Consider the following 18,137-nt stretch of genomic DNA (forward strand, 5'->3'; position numbering starts at 1 on the left):
CGTTTTGAATATCTTCTAGTTTTTCTTCAAATATTGAAATATTGTCCTGTTTTATACTTTTTAAAATAGGTTTTGACTCTCTCCACCTCAAAACATTTTTAAGAATGCTCGTGAAAACGTGCGAAGTGTTTACAAGTGTATTAATAATTTGGAAACCTGCCAATTATTACTATATGAATTTTTTCAATCAATTATGATTTAATAGTGGAACTCCACATATAGATTTCAATAAAAAGCATAAATTCACAAAATAAATATTTTAATTTAGCAGTAGGCGAGACATGCATTTAATTCAATTTTATAATTTGAAACCCTAAGAAATCCTGAAATTCTAGATATTCATAATCCTGGCGTCATACCACTCAGTACTATTGGGCTGTAATGTACTTGTAATATACTTGTAATATACATGTAATGTACTTGCAATATGGACAACGTAGACTCTCATCTTAATACTGAGAGACGATCAGGTGCTATTGACGGAGTATAATACTAAAGAGCTATGGGTAATTCATTCATCACAAAAAAGATAATCATCTTGTTTGTTCTAGGCTAAAAAATGATGTAACTACTTGAAGTTTCAATAGCACTGGTCCAACTTTTGATCTACCGCTTAAGAAGGGAATTTTTACATAACCATTTAATTATATGTTATAACAAATGACTTGTTTTTTGTCTTAGAATACTTATTAAATACAGTATTCGTTTGTCTTCTGAGTCTCTTTTCTTACTACTGAGGATTGTAACAATTCTCTATCTTTGTCCTTAAAATTATGTATTTTATATTGTTGTCCACACATCACCGTGCTCATTGCTTCAACGACTGATAATTTTGTGACATCCTTGATCTGGTCAGTCCATCTGGTTGGGAATCTTTCTCCTTTTCTACTATCTTGGACTCCATACATGAACATTAATAATTTAAGGTTGGCATGGTTTCTGTGACGAGTCCAAAAAATTTAAGTATTATATTGCTCACTCCTTTCAAGAACGTCATAAATCAAAAAACTAGATTTTTCAGGAGAACCTTTTTAAGTTTAAAAATATAATACAATGTATCAAAAATAAATATCAAGCCATTTATTGAACTTTTTACTGTGCAACAGATCTTTTTAGGTAAAACCTGAAGGTTTTTTCTCCATTTAAAAAAATTTATATTTAGTATATTTAAAAAAAATAATTAAACAATACCTTTTCTTCAAAATGCAAAACATCACTTTCTGCCCTGTACCGGGTATATATTAAATTAAAAATATGCCTCTTTTGCTGGGATATACTGTAGTACATTTTCTGGGCATTCCGAAAACATGCACAACTGAAAATTGACGATTTTTGATATATGACGTTCTTGAAAGGAGTGAGCGATACATGTTTAATATATTTCAATAAAATCATTGAATATAACAATATTTTTTTATATTTCATAATTTTATTAAACTTTTTACAGGAGATACACATTTGTTTCCTTTTGAAGATATTACTTGATAGCCTTATATAATTTAATACAAAATCATACGATTTTTAGTTCTTTCTAAATTCGAGACGAAAAGAAAAATAAATTTTTCTTTTCGTCTCGTATCCTTGATTTCGTTACGTATTTCTCCAAATTTCTGTTGTGAAAATTAATAGGTCTATTTTTTTTGTTACAGGTAAAAAATCTACATATTTCATTGGACTCTTTACGGCTGGAATAGAATCAGGTAGATATTGGTACTAGCCATTGCTTTTTCCATTTTTCTCTCCTCCATTTTCTCTCTCTTATATCAGTAAAGTCCTTTAATCCATGCTTCTTCTATTACTTCGTGTATTGTAATTCCATCAAATTTACTCTTCTCCTACATCCAATAATCCTTGACTAACCTTGTCTTCATGTAATACCATCAAGTTATATCAAGTTATATAAGTCGTATCGACTCGATGCTTTGCCCTATGCGCCATTGTATGAAGAAAGGGGTCAAAAGATGATGAAAATAATTACTTATATTAATAATTATCATAATACTTCTTTTTTCTGATGATGTTAGGTTAGGTTGGGTGCTGTTGGGGCTCAGAAAAAGTACATAATTCCTTATTTTAACATTTATTCTAAGACTTCGTTTTTCAGGATAGGTAAGGTTAGGTTACGTTAGGTTAGGTAAAGGCTTAGAAGAAGAAGTAGATAATTGCTTACAATAAAATAACACAAAACCTCGTTGGTCAGGTATCAGGTGATAATAGTTTTATTGTATTAATTCCGTGGATAGCAGTCACAGGTGGCCTTCACACAAAACGTTTTCATCTCTTCAACAATCTGATGAGTCGTTACAATGCATCACGTAATTAAATATCAATTAGTTCCGTCATATTATAACCAGCCTTATACGTAATTAAGGTCATATTTTTGTTTTGTGCGCATACCGATATTTTTTTTTAAACAACATTTTTTTATTCTTGAGTGTGGTGTAATAATAAGATGTGTGTTACATAAGTATGAGATTTTATTCACATATTGCCATCACCAATTCGTTAATACTTTTTTTTTATAATTTTTAAAGTAATAATTTTTCTGTGAAAAAAATAACTGGTCCAATTATAGGCTTAATAAAATTGAAAATCATGTTTTCAGGCGTCTCCAGAATATAAAATAATGTAAGATATTACGTCTTAGGAATAATTCTATCAATTTACACATATGTACAAGAAGTTTAAAAAACATTCATGAGATGACTTCGGCTGTCCAAATTTAAAACAGAGTAAAGGACATTTTTTTGTAGTACGTTTTTTTTTGCATTTATGGACTAAGTAGACTTAGTTCGAAAATTTGTAAATTTGGACAGCCGACTTTAGTTAGTTATGCGTCAACATTTTTTCAATACATAATATAATATAATTGCAGTTCTCAAACTTTGTTCAAAGATCAATTTCTGGTTTTGTTTAATTAGCTATCATTATACTTATATTTATTGATTCATATCTCTCGGTAAAATACTTAAGATATAATATTATTCTGGAATAAAATCGTGTAAATTATTAAGTATTTTACATCAAATCACAGTTTAGACAGTATTTAATATGAAAATGATGTGATTAATGTTAATTATATCGATTTAAATTTATAATGTGGATTGAAGAAATCATCTTTACGTTATAAAAGTCGAATTCAGACCACTCAATGGTGCATAGATCATCACATGCTCTCATCTCAAATAACATGAAGATCACTTTTGTCCCCTAGATTGTTTAATTTGGGAGCAGAATATATTTAATAGGAAAGTTGTGATGTAAGTGAAGGATAATACTGTTGTTTGGGAAAGGATATGTAGTCTTTTGACGAATAATTAATCGAATTATTCATATGATTTAACCATAAAATAAATATTTCAATCAACATTCAAAATTTAAAAAATAAATAAAACATTCATTGAAAGTTGCATTAAAAAACATCGTTACCATTTGACAGTTATTTATTAATGGGTCGTTTTATATCACGTAATGTAAAAAATCACTGTAGATTTTTCTCGAGTAACCGCTGGCATAGGTTCAAAATAATTATTGTATACATTGCTTATTGAGTATGTAATATTAGGTAATGTAAAAAATGCCGCTATTTTTTAATGATATTATTGAAAAAATATCAGTTTTTTTCCACTGATACATTTTCTTATTTTGTTCGTCTACCGGCTGTCAGTTATTGATTATCGATCATTAGAAATGCCTTATAAAACTGTGGAAGCAGTATGTTATCGTGGATATTAAATTATTTTTTCTTAAGATCCACCGTTCGATCAACCTACCAACTAAATCTTGATGGAATGCAAATAATACAAGTAGGAATGTTTTTAGTTTATCGATATAAACGATCGATACATTATATTTGGTAATGGCAGTAATATGAATGACGTTTCCTTCTTCAGAGTGATTTGGACATCTGAATACAGTTTCTGTGACCGCATGTAAGCCAATAATAGGGAACATTAAGATATTTTGATGTTAAATCTGCTATGTTAAATGTATTATTATACCAATTGTGGTCACACAACATTTATGATTTTTTTTTTACCAACATACATTATTATGTCATTATTATTTTCTCGAAATAGGGACAAGTACGGTTAGTTACCGAAACGAGATTACAGATCCAATTTTAAGCTAAATCGTCATAAAAATATGTGTTTTCATCTGTTTTATTTTATATCTTATTTCGAATATGCCACATTAATGGTTTCATATATGTAAATACCATTTACAATTCACCGTTCTGACTTCATGTAATTTTTTAATGGGAAAGTAATGACACAATCAAAAATACATTTATTTGAAATCACTTTGATTAATTTTTTAATTTAAATTATCAATTGAGAGTCACCCATCAAAAAGTCGCCACATGTTAAATTTAAGTTCTCATCAGTATTCATTATCATTATTGTAAGTTTGGTTTTAACCAGGTACACCAGGTTTCTGGAATACAGTTCACCTTCGTAGTTAACTGATAAATTTGTTTGGCTACGATCCCGGGTTCGATTCCCAGGGGGGGTGAAAAAAAAATTAGGCATTTTACACTCTAACTCTTATTACCCTGGACTGGTCCCTAAGGCGCAGGAGTAATCACCTTGTCATCATATATGTAACGATTTAGGTAACACTGCGCCAATAAGATACATTGTCCTATGCACCATTGGGTGTGGATAAGAGTTAGAATATTATTTTTTATATAATTTCTATCTTCATAAATTTCGTGAAAAAAAATCACGTAAAAAGTACCCACTCCCCAGAGGAAGTCAGACATCAATTATTGTACTCCTGGAAAGGTTAATTTATAAAAAAGTATATCAAGAATATTTCTATACCATGCGTTTAGTTATGTAAAAAACGGAGATGTACGTTGAACATTGTGATGTAAATTCAAAATGTATGCATGTTCCCTATTCCCAATCATACCGTCGCAGGATAGCCGGTTCGCGTCCGCCCGCGGTGTCATTGACCATTCACTCCGCTACGCAAGCACCTCGGTTCGGTACCGCCAGAAACAAGCGGTAAGAATGCACCACGCCAAAACATTCGAGTTCAAACAAGACTGGATTACAAGCAGAGTATAAAAACCTTATACATTTTAGGGAAACCCCTAATGGTGATCAATTTGATTTTAAACATTCGATCGAACTTTATTGTAGGACGTTCACAATATATTGATCAACGCTGCGCATCCAATTTATTTATACATAACTGGCAATTTTCTCGGATTAATTCTGCAGCATTAAAATTCTTTAAAAAACGTCAATAACTTACGTTAATTAATTTTAAAAGCCTTAAGAAGGATATTAAGCAATTAAGTTCTTAATTTCTCATTAAAAAATGATCGCCAAACATTGCATATAAAAATGCTTAAATTAAAACGGTAGTATTAATCTTATTATTTTCCTGATTTTTTTATGGACTGAACTATTGATCTTTTATTGATATTTTATTTTATTTTATTAAATTTTATTATTACAGAAATGAAAATGATTCTCAGATGAATATGAGGTAAAACGATGTATGCTGAATGTTCAAATGGTGATTGATATAGGTAACTAATGCAAAGGATAAGCACTATCGATAAAATTAAGAAAGGTGTGTTGAGATGTTGGGCACGTGAATCGCAAGAGTGAAGAGATGACAGTAAAACAAATTTATGAGGCGAATGTGGTTGGTAATAGAAACAGAGGAAGATTTAGGAAAACTTGACTGATCAAGTATTTCAAATCTTGAGCGTGAGGAGTCAGACAGGTCAGGAGTTGAAATAATTGGCGGTATGTATGAGATGGAACATATAATGATATATGTATATGGAAGAGGCGAAGATTGTTTGCAAATACAGATTAGTATGGCATTCTATTCTTTCTGATGTTATGTAATAGTTAGATAGTTAGTTAGTTAGTTTGCCGTATTTTCTTCGTCCTTTAATTTGATAGGTTCTCGCCATTCGGAATTTCTATAACAAATCCCGTACGCTTACAATTGTTAGTGATTACAGTAATAATTTTAGGACATGCACGTATTATAGAGTTATTTTTTCTCTCACGATACCCGTTAATTTGTAAAAGTATTCATACTGATCCAATTTTGAATTTAAAAATGGTTATTTTACTACGCAAAAGGTATAAATGTACTTACCTAATATTATTTTGTATCGATTCGGAAAGACGAGCATGCCTAAAACTCGTGAACACGTTCCGCTTGGCGGGAAAAGTTATAAATGGTGGGAAAAATGAGGATATGTTTACAAGTCTTAATGCTGCGCGACCCGTGAAGGGCTTTTACCTCCAGCAATTAGCCATGGCTGAACCCTCTCCGTTTGCTTCAATTGTTTTACTTTTTACTCAAAGAATGTAGTTAATTTTACAGCAAAGGCATTGTGCTGTAATGAAAAAGTTCAATGCTCTCGCGACTTATAAAAAAATATATTGCAGTTTGATCCTGCGATTATGTGCATTATGGACAACTAGATCACAAAAGTTGTATTTAAAAACGATATTTGGGAAGGATTTTACATACACACAAAAGTTATATTTAAAAATAATATTTGGGAAGGATTTTACATACACACAAAAGTTATACTTAAAAATGATATTTGGGAAGGATTTTACATACACACAAAAGTCATATTTAAAAATGATATTTGGGAGTATTTTACATACACACAAAAGTTATACTTAAATATGATATTTGGGAAGGATTTTACATACACACAAAAGTTATATTTCAAAATGATATTTGGGAAGGATTTTATATACACACAAGTCATATTTAAAAAATGATATTTGGAAGGATTTTACATACACACAAAAGTTATAGTTAAAAATGATATTTGGGAAGGATTTTATATACACACAAAAGTTATGTTTAAAAATGATATTTGGGAAGGATTTTACACACATTTAACCCTAGATTACTAACTATCCTACGAGTGACGTTGTTACTAAACTTTCTTTAAAAAAATATGACAAAGAAATAAAATGGGAATAATAAGAGAATCAAAAACTTTTATTATTTAAGAATTAATAGTAAAATTCTACAGGTTTAAGAGATCACGTAATAATAACAATAAAAAATCTTACCTTAGGAAAGTACCTACTGTTAAGCAGGGAGCGCAAGGCAAACATTGTTTTTTTTTCTAGAAATTGTCATTTTGCCATCGTAATTTTTACGTTAGTTTATTATTTAAGGGTTAAATGTAGATATTTGGGAAGGATTTTAAATACACACAAAAGTTATATTTAAAATGATATTTGAAAGTATTGTAAGATGTAAATTGATGCACCGCGCTATTAAAATAATTATACCAGTGAAATATGGTTGTTTTATGAACTGATTTTAAGAGCTTTACAACATATGTTATTTAAAAAAGGCTGTTGGTGTGGTGAGTCACTAAACGGTCTGATGTATCAAGTTTTATTTATCCTTTTTAAATATTTTACAAAAGGGCAGGAGGACATAAAGGATTCCGACGTTTGAAGGAATTTCTACGTATTCTTAGTTGTTGGCCTGTACAAATATTATTCTAAGTCACGATCGGTGTTTACTCCCGAGACAAAGCGCTTGTTTAAATACGATTACTTGTTCAATGGATGAAAATAACTTCCGCAAACAGTTTGAAATGGTAAAGGGTGAACTTATTATAGAAGTAGATCATACTGGGAACTAAGACAGAGCATCCACAAAAGACAATAGTCAATTACTGATAAGTTCGTAATTTAAGGCGAGTAATAGGAAATAACAAGGAAGAAAGAATGAAAAATATCGTCTTGTCTGAGTTCAATAATAAGTAAAAACATCGTACACATATTGCTATACTAAATGTAATATATACATATCGCACCCCTAGATCAAAAGAGTGTCAACTCAAAAAAAACTGTTTTTTCAGGAGAGACGAAAAACGTATAGTGATGTCGCCTTATGTAATGAAGTTTCCTGTTTTCTTTTTTGAATGGACAATGCATATTAAAGAATTTTTACATTAAAACATTTCATACAATTAACTAACTAACCATCACGCCGCTTCTCCGAAGGGGTAGGCAGAGAGAATCGAACTATTTTATTCACCAAAAGGAACATATAGTGCTATATTTTGAAGAATATTTGAGATATTGACAAATCGGATAAATTGATATATGCTTCTTCGTTTGTTGAATCCTAATAAGTGATTATCTAAAAAAATCTTTATTTTTGAATTGATACAGTTTAGATCTAGGTGTGCGATATGTTTTTGACATATCACCATAGATGACGAAGAATATGGAAGTGTCGGTATTTACAGGGCTTATGATCTGTCGTAGGCAGTGGCGTGCATAGAGTTTTAATCAGGGTAGGCAGTAGGGTTGGGCAAGGATAAGGCATAGTAGGCACTGGTCGTGTTTCTATATGGAAAGCGAGTAATCCAGGATAGGCACTGCTTTTCTGCTTGCATAGAACGCACGCCTCTGGTCATAGGCCGACTAAGCGATCACTTTACACACTTGCAACATTTACCATCCTACCCATTATTGACAAACACACTACTCACTTTTTTGGAACTCTTACATATACCATTAATCTCATGACACCGTACTTGTGAATTTACTAAAGTCATCTATGGTTGTACTGAGAAAGTTATCGGGGGGAAATTTGTAAGGGGTTTATGTTTTAAATTGTATTTTTACGCTTAAACTTGCGAGAATAACTGAAATTAAATTAAAAATAAAAATACAATTTAAAAACATCAACCCCCGATAAAGTTCTGTCCAATAACACAGTAACTATATAAACGTTATGGGGGGCTTATTGTATTGTCAAACCCCGATTAGCAGAAAAGTAAGAATATGATAAAATGTTTTAAAGATAATTTCGTCCATTTGTTCCGATCATTTCATTCTTGTAGCCAGGTTTGTATATCATATATTATATTATATTTACACCTGTTGATGGGTGATGATTCGCCTTCCATAACTACTATAACACTAAAAATTAATTCCAAAGATCGTAAACAAAGCATTAAGAAGATATATTTTTCACTTGTTCGTACTGTGTTCACAGGCAGAACGAATTCATAAAGACATTATAGTTTAAAACACATTATATTTGCGTAAAAAGATAATTACTGCCACAAAAAAAACCAACTAAATACAGTTTTATAACTCGAAGATTAAGGATCTCATTGTTTGAAGACTGAGACATTAACGATGTAACGGGAATGTGATACTAGAGAGGTTGTCTTATATTTCGATAAAATACCTTTAAGTACCTATTTCAAGATGTTAGACCAGTTTTGCGTTCCCGACCGGTCGTTAGATTACATACAACTTAGTATGAGTCTAATCAGTTGATAGTGAATTGAAATGGGAAATGGAAATAAAATGTAGTTTTATTGATATTCAAAAGCTAATTATAATAGCCTATTTTATACGGATCGTACGGATGCTTTACAGATTTTATTTTATTTTGAATAATGGTCAATCTCAAATTCCTGACAAATTATATTAATATTATATATATTTTTAATATTGAAAGCATTAAAATAGTATTATTTTTTGACGTCTCATCAAAGATGAAGAAGAATATGGAAGTCTGGGCATTTACGGGGCTGAAGACCGTCATAGGCTGGTTTAAGTGATCACTTTACACACGTGTAACATTCACCGATTCTACCCATTATTGACAACCACGCAACTCAAATTCTTGGAAGTTCTATAAATATGAACCAATTTTGAAACATTATTCTTGAATCACTAGAACTTCACTAAAAAAACCTATTGGTGAGATGAAAAGAAGCTTTTTATTGAGCAGAAACTCTTTTATTAGTATGTGAGGTCTAACTAATGGTCTAACTGAGGTCTAACTAAATAACTCCTGTAATTGGAGATAATCCAGATTTTGTGAACAAGTATTTGGACACACTTAAAATGTTTTACATTAAAATAGTGTTCAGTTATTATTTCAAAATATTTGTAATGTACCAAATTTCAGTTATTATTTCAAAATATTTGTAATATTTGTAATTTGGTATATAAACACTCACTAATATAGTCGTCAATAATTAAAGAAAACACTTCGTTTTTTACCACTTGAGTTTTATTATAGACTACATGTTCCAGAAGTTAAACTTCCATCATTCAGGTCTGTATAATAATATTATACAGACCTGAATGATGGAAGTTTAACTTCTGAAACATGTAGTCTATAATAAAACTCAAGTGGTAAAAAACGAAGTGTTTTCTTTAATTATTGTAACATGTCTTACCACAGAGTTAATGCCGAAACAATAAATAATATAGTCGTCACTGATATAGGACAATCACTTTAGTAGCATGAAAACAACACTATTACTACTACGAAAATTACTTTTATTTTGAGAGTTGTTCAGTTTATTTATGCCTTCAACATAATTTACTAGTGTTTAAGTATTTGAGACATCACCAGACTTCTAATAATGAATTTTTTGTACATAAACATATCCGAGTATATGTGGTTGAGATAGATATTTGCTAGGATTTTTTTTATTTTCGGTTGTTATTTGTATTTCTTTTTTATTCAGAACCTATTATTACTAAAAAATATTTTCCTCAAACATACGTCAAAATGTTTTAAATTCACAAAATGTATTTTTAATGAGGGTCCAAATTTCTTGGTATAGTTCGATGGACGGTTTCTAAATATATTTTCATATAAATTAAAAATAGAAATATTAATTTTGATAACCTCGTCATTCTTTTTGAAATATATTATTCGTAAGTAGTTTACATAAAATAAATATTTATGAAAATAATACGTTGTGATAGTCTTAACAGAAAAAATTAAGATAATATATCTCAATTGCTTATCATACCCAGCATTCTTCAAGTAAATATTGTAGTCATACATATCGCTCACTACTTTCAAGAACGTCATAAATCAAAAAACTTGATTTTTCAGGAGAACGTTTTTAAAGTTAAAAAATATAATTCAATATATTAAAAATGAATATCAAGCCACATATTGAACTTTTTACTGTGCAGCAAATCTTTTTAGGTAACACCTGAAGGTTTTTTTTCCATTTGAAATATATTTTTAAAAACTAATTAAACACTATATTTTCTTCAAAATCCAAAAACAACACTTTCTGCCCTGTAGCGGGTAAATATTAAGTTAAAATATGCCTCTTTTGCTGGGATATAGTACATTTTCTGGGCATTCCCAAAACATGCACAACTGAAAATTGACGATTTTTGATTTATGACGTTTTTGAAAGGAGTGAGTGATATTATAAGAGATCATGACTCATTTTTCCGGTTTAATTTTTTTAAATATTCTGGCACATCGAACGGTATTGATGCAATGAAAATGTTTTTTTTATGCCATGCTCTTTTGTTAAATTAGCGATGAATGAAAACTTTTATCATGTAGCATTTTAATTGGCGAGTAGGTACATAAAAAACAATCACTATTTAGTGAGAACGTAAATATTTATTTGACTCAAATATAAATTTCCGTTAGCCAACCATGCTTACTTCAGTTAAGTATTTAAAATGATATATTTCAAAACAATACGTCATACACGAGTGCTCGTAGCTGCTTCAACGGTCGCCTTAATAGCACCAAGGTAACATCGACATAAAATAACTAAACAGACTTCTTGACCAACTCATCATACCGACACTGACATACTAAATTGTCACACATTACAGATTACCGCAAAAAATGGCATAATAACCCCGAAATGCACCAGCGAGCGATCTGGAGGGACCTAATTAGAAATATTGCTCGTTCAAAGCACGTATCAAGGCTGCCAGTTTTTGCAGCAATAGATTACAATAGAAAATTTTTGATTCCTACCTCTATCATCAATGCATCATTAATTATGAAAAAAAAGATTTTTTTTAAATTTACAAATATCTAAAGGTACCTACCTATAATCTGAATAAAATGTATTGTAGGTATGTATATTCAAATTAAGTAAGGGAGCATAAATACTATATCAGAATATTAGTCATTATTATTTAAATGTCTCAAATAAATACATACGACGAAAAAGTCATAACTGTAATAAAAGCAAAAATAAGCTATATTCGGTTATATGGTATGACATGATAAAGGATAATTTTATTGATTTTTTTGCGACATCTCGATTACATTTTTTTCCTTTTAACCCTTATCCGCACCCAACGGTTGATATCTGAGCTGCATCGTATTTGCGTAGTGAAATCTTAATCGTTACTTACACGAAGCCAAGATCAATCAAAAGGGTAAATATTAAGTAAAAAAAATTGTAATATTTATTTCGACCCCTCTCTTAGCTAGAAATCGAATCTGGAGCCCCCAGTAAACGAACTAACCCTTACATTACGGAGGCGCAAGAATATTGTTTAATAAAACGCACCTCCAAAACAAAATGTGCAATGATTGCTGTGGTCAAAATATAGTTTTGTCTGCAAATATGATTTTTTTAAATAAATTTTTTGCTTGTTAAAAAGTACACCAATCGCTCTTCTGAGTATCTGATTAAAAACATAAGACAGGTCAAAACGTTTCTACGTAAAAATATTTCAATTTTTGTTTACCGCAATCTTATGGGATATCATTTTATTTTAGCTAACCTGACAGTTCTTTCTATCAAAATCCGCAGATTGAGTTGGGTTTTGAACGTCTAGTATAAGATGTCCATTTTGAAAAAAAGGTGACCCCTCTTCAAACATCGAAAAAGAAAAAAAACATATGTTGGAGCTCACAGAGATTAAAAATGTGATAAATTTCGAATATATGCATGAAATAATCGTTTTCTAAGCATAGGAATAGAATACACGTATGATTATTACCTTCTTGCATAAGGTGACGCAACAGTAGCAGTGATGAACTGAACACACAAATTCATAAATAAACAATACTTCACATTCACATTCAACAACATTATTGTATTTTTTTAATGAAACTTATTTGATTTTATTCAATTTTATCCAAAGTCTACCATTTATCATAGAGTAAAAAAATAATATAATTAAATATCAATTTCACAACAAACACAAAACCTTTGAAATGTAAACAGTCTGGTAAACACTACGCTGAAAAAATATTGTTGCGAAAATATTTTTCATTAACTCGTTTTTTTGTATTATTTTTATATTGGCATTGATGCGTTGCATCCATAGACTATAATTACAATGATTCACAGTGAAAACAGTCCGTTTTTGTTTATAGTACATTTTTATAACTGTATAATTTTTGCTGGCAGAAAAGTAGTCAAATTTACCTCCATAATATAAAACTTAATGTTTTGTGTATTTGTTGAAAGTTCGATGGCTATTTAATAACAGTGATCGCAAAATCGTAGTTGGTTTTAAAGAAGTTTTTGTTTAAAAACGAATCATTCATGTGTAATGTTGTATATTTTCAATGTTAAAACTCCTACAATTTAGTTCATATAATAGTAGCATTGTCCGTTAAATATATTGATTGAAGATTACGTCAACATCAGTAAGTAAATAATTTTGGAACTTTTAAGCTGTTTGGTCCAAAAAAATTATAATTCAGAATTACTTGCTATTTTCGATTTGTGTGCATTATTGAAAATAAATACACATTTGAATAGGCTTGCCAGACGTCCCGGTTTGACCGGGACAGTCCCGGTTTTAAGACGAAATCCCGGTGTCCTGGTAGGTTTACTTCACGTCCCGGTAAAAATTGAATATGATAATAGATGGCAAAAAACTCTAAATAATAAACTGTTAAGGATTATTTACTATAATTACTTTATCGTTTATTTCACTGTACTGTACGCTGGGGGCATTCCGGTGTCCTGGTTGAACATTTCGCTCACTCCTTTCAACAACGTCATATATCAAAAATCAACCATTTTCAGTTGTTCATGTTTTCGAAATGCCCAGAAAATGCACTATATCCCAGCAAAAGCGGCATATTTTTAACTTAATATTTACCCGCTACAGGGCAGAAAGTGTTGATTTTGCATTTTGAAGAAAAGGTATTGTTTAATTATTTTTTTAAATATGTATATTATAATAAATATTTTTCAAATGGAGAAAATACCTTCAGGTTTTACCTATAAAAGTCTATTGCATAGTAAAAAGTTCAATTAGTGGCTTGATATTTATTTTTAATACTTTTCATTATATTTTTTAACTTTAAAAACAATCTCCTGAAAAATCAAGTTTTTGATATATGACGTTGTTGAAAGGAGTGAGCGATTTCAGAAATCTGGCAAGCCTACATTTGAATCATTGTATATAATATTTTTTATGACTTCACTCGTTTGCGAGTGATTTTAGTGTCCACTAATGTATGTAAATATTATGTATCTTTATAATAATAGTGCGAGTTGTGTAAGTAGTATTTGTATACTGTACAATAAGATACCCATGCCCGTATTGTATTGTGTTTTCTAGAGCAATTTGTAACTGCAAACATAACTGACAGCTAAATTAACGTTAACAAACACAACCAATAATCGTCACAACTCAGAAAATATAATCAGATTATTGGAACGCTATCAGTTGTTTGGTATCAATATTTTATTATTAAGGTGTAACGGGTATTATGATGTGTTCATTTCTTTATACATCTTCTTCTTCTTTTTTATGGTTTTTCTCTCTTCAAGAGCTAGTGTTGAGTTATCTTTTATTTACATTTTTTACGTTTGAATTTTAAACATGTATATTCCTGTTAGTGGGGTTAGTTTTATTAGGAATGTTAGTTTAATTACAAATTTACAAAATTACAAATTGTTTTACATATAAACATTTTCTCAATAAATAAGCTGATTTAAAAAAGAACTGCAGATAAGTACTCGTACGTACATCACATCCGAGTCAGCAAGTGTGCATATTTATTCGCAGTATGAAAATTAATTGTGTGTAACACAAGGTTTACAAGTATTCACAGGGGAAGCAACGCCAAAATTAAGTAATAAATAAAGTTACATTGTAACAATATATATATATATATATATATATATATATATATATATATATATATATATATATATATATATATATATATATATATATATATATATATACATATATATAATATATATATATATATATATATATATATATATATATATATATATATATATATATATATATATATATATATATATATATATATATATATATATATATATATACAGATTCATGATAAATATTATTCTTATGCTCAATAATTTTTACGAATTGTAGAAAATACAAATCATTTGATAATTCATAAAGGTCATTTTCAATCACGACGAGGAAGAAAAAATAAGATTCGTGACAATTTTTAATCCATTGTTGGTAAAGTGTTTTTACAGACACCGCGTAACCACGGGACTTACATTACAAATTTTTCTTCACAAAATTCTGGATTTGCTCCACTCAAGAGTTATTCAACTCAAAATGTATTTTTATTGATATCTGAATATAGATTTTAAAATAGTCTGGGCATTTACAAGGCTCACGACCTGCCATTGGCTGGTTTGATCACTTAAATAAATCACGGATAGAAGGGTGAATGTTACACGGTGTATAAAATGACCACTTTAACCAGCCGATGATATGTCGTAAGTCCCTGGAAATACTCTGACTACATATTCTTCATCGTTGTTAAGATGAGATATCAATAAAAAAATCTTGATAAAATTTATTTTAATTTGTGAATTTGAAAAAAAATATTCATTTTGTTTACTTTATTTAGTCTCGAATTCAACTTTAAAACTAAATGGTATGTTTTTAGTGGACATAATAATTTGACCTTAGTCTGCATTACGTCATCATCTTAATAGAAAAAAACATATGACAATAGAGAAATATGTTCCTTATCCGGTGTAACCAACAAAAGACCATTTGAACCAACACTTTAAAGGGGAAATACTGCTATTACAATATCCCATAGAATAGACACAAATTATACAACGGTTTCTATGATAAATATAGGTAACGGAAGTTCATGGTGTTTATTTAATCCGTCTCGGAATTTTTTAAATACATAAAATAAAATTTAAATAAAGGAAAACATACTTTTATATTTAAATCATGCGTGGAAGAAAAACACCGGTAAATACAAATTTAAGAAATGGTTTTGGTTAAAAATACTGTTTGGCAGATACTATAGTACAGTAATATCATGTGATAGATATTGTATTGTAGATATGCATGTAAATCGCTATGACTATTTTTAACGAAGGTTTTTATTAAAAAAATGGTTTTGCATACATTTTATACATTATCACATTTTTTCCTTCATTTGAAAATAATGAAAAATTGCTAAAGAATAAATATACGTTTTGGTGTTTATAATGTAGTGAATTGTAAAATTAAAAACCATTAGAATAAAAACCTTTTATTTGTTCTTGTTTTCGGTGTCCACATATGTGTTTTTTAACTGTCAACATAATGCCTATTTGTTTCAATGTGTAGTTAAAGGTTAAAGTAAGGTATTTGTCAGTTAGCGATGTTATAGAGGGGAACTAATTTTTAGAGACAAAATCCTCCACAATGTTAACAATCACTGTTCATTCATGGTGATGATTTTTACGGCATTTTTGTGAGAAGTGAGAGAAACACGATGAAATTCAAAATTAAAAAAAAATCAATTTATCAAGGTTAGGTACATTCCAAATAAATAAAAATAAATGGAAACATCAAACTGCAATCACATTCCAATTAATATATTGTAAGTAACAATCCAGATATGGAAATGCAAGTAGAAAAGTTATCGACTATGGTATGAAGGAACCCAAAAAATGTTTTTTTATTAATCAAATCATGTCCTATTACGACAACGCGATATATTTAATACCGATTAGGTTTTAGTTGACTTTCTAATCGAACAACAATTATTGGGTATTTCAAAATCATTTAATATCTCTTCTCCAATTTTCATAGGGGTTAATAGAAATTTATACGGGCAAAATCCATTTTAATCCGTTATCAGCTATTTTTATCGAATTTCTCCCTTCATACTTAACACCTGCATTGAACTTTCACTATAACTCGGTTAAATTATACAATAGTTTCATTTTTGTTTAATTTTGAACGATTTCGCATTTTTTTATATGAATATTATGACTGGTAACAATAATCAAAAAAGTTTAGTTTTGGACGATTTACTTAGGAAAAAATAATTACTGTCTATGGAACATTTGTTTGAATGGATCATTTGCGGAGTTCTTGATAGTACTCAAGTTGATCTTGAATGGATCATTCAAGATCACTTGAGTACTATTATCAGCCAAAAGTTACACAAAGTATTGGGCAAGCTAACAATCGTAACACAAAAATTACTAGTTTACTAACTAATAAATTACTAATAATGTAACTTAGTTACAAACATATAAATTGCTGATAATCTATACAAAACAAATAAAACAATTGAAATAGTGGTATTTACCAAGTAAAACTGAAATTAAAAATTATAAAACTAAAAAATTATCTACTCTTGACTTTTTTGGAATTGGACCATTATGCATACCAGGAGAATAGAGATGTCTGTTTCAAATCTGTCTCATAATAAAAATGACCGGCTCTTACATTAACTACTGCATGTACACGAATCATTTTCCTATGAAAAACTAACACTGGCAATGTCATTACGAAACCAGTTACCGTGACCGCATGTGCCTCACGAGTCACTCGTAGCTAGTACTGTCTGCCCATAAAAAGATGGCAATGCCTTGAAGAGCTTGGAAATAATATTTTTGTATAAGGCATATAGTTTTAAATAAACAAAATTCAAAATGTGTAAAACCGCAAGTCTCTTCTGCTAAAATAAACGATGTAAGATTACAGTTAACCCTCACAAAATGTGTTTTTTTTTTGTTGTTGTTGGATTATTTAAAAAAAATCTGTTTTAATAATTAACATATTTTGGATATGTATTTAAACAATATACTTTTAGATACAAAATATTCAGTTTAATAATTATTTTTCTCTTTTGCAAGGGTTCAAATAAAAGTACATAATGGTTTAAATATTTTTTTAACGTAATATATAATATATATAATATATAAATCCCTTACCGCGCCCCAATGGTGCATAGGGCACTGCTTCATATAAACGCAGTGTTATCTCGATCGATTACACATGAAGGAAAGGTGATCAGCCCTCCACTTCAGGTACCAGTCCAGTGTAATATTGAATAAATATTACAGTGAAAAAATCACTTATATTTATTAAACC

At 29.6% G+C, this 18,137-nt stretch overlaps 1 protein-coding gene and 1 long non-coding RNA gene across 3 annotated transcripts in view; one reads left to right on the plus strand and one right to left on the minus strand.

The window, feature by feature from the left end:
• Window positions 1–12,929, minus strand: part of LOC148307404 (uncharacterized) — a 164,124-nt gene extending 151,195 nt beyond the window's left edge. Inside the window, exon 1 of the long non-coding RNA XR_015837847.1 lies at window positions 12,786–12,929. This is a non-coding gene — a long non-coding RNA (uncharacterized LOC148307404). The remainder of the gene's footprint in view (window positions 1–12,785) is intronic.
• LOC148307407 (uncharacterized) overlaps window positions 1–18,137 on the plus strand; it is a 133,078-nt gene that overhangs the window by 45,109 nt on the left and 69,832 nt on the right. The window lies entirely within an intron of this gene.

The sequence above is a fragment of the Brachycentrus maculatus genome, unplaced genomic scaffold, assembly GCF_059751285.1.
Source record: "Brachycentrus maculatus isolate JH-2025_06_01 unplaced genomic scaffold, ASM5975128v1 h1tg000199l, whole genome shotgun sequence".
In the NCBI taxonomy this organism is placed as follows: domain Eukaryota; kingdom Metazoa; phylum Arthropoda; class Insecta; order Trichoptera; family Brachycentridae; genus Brachycentrus; species Brachycentrus maculatus.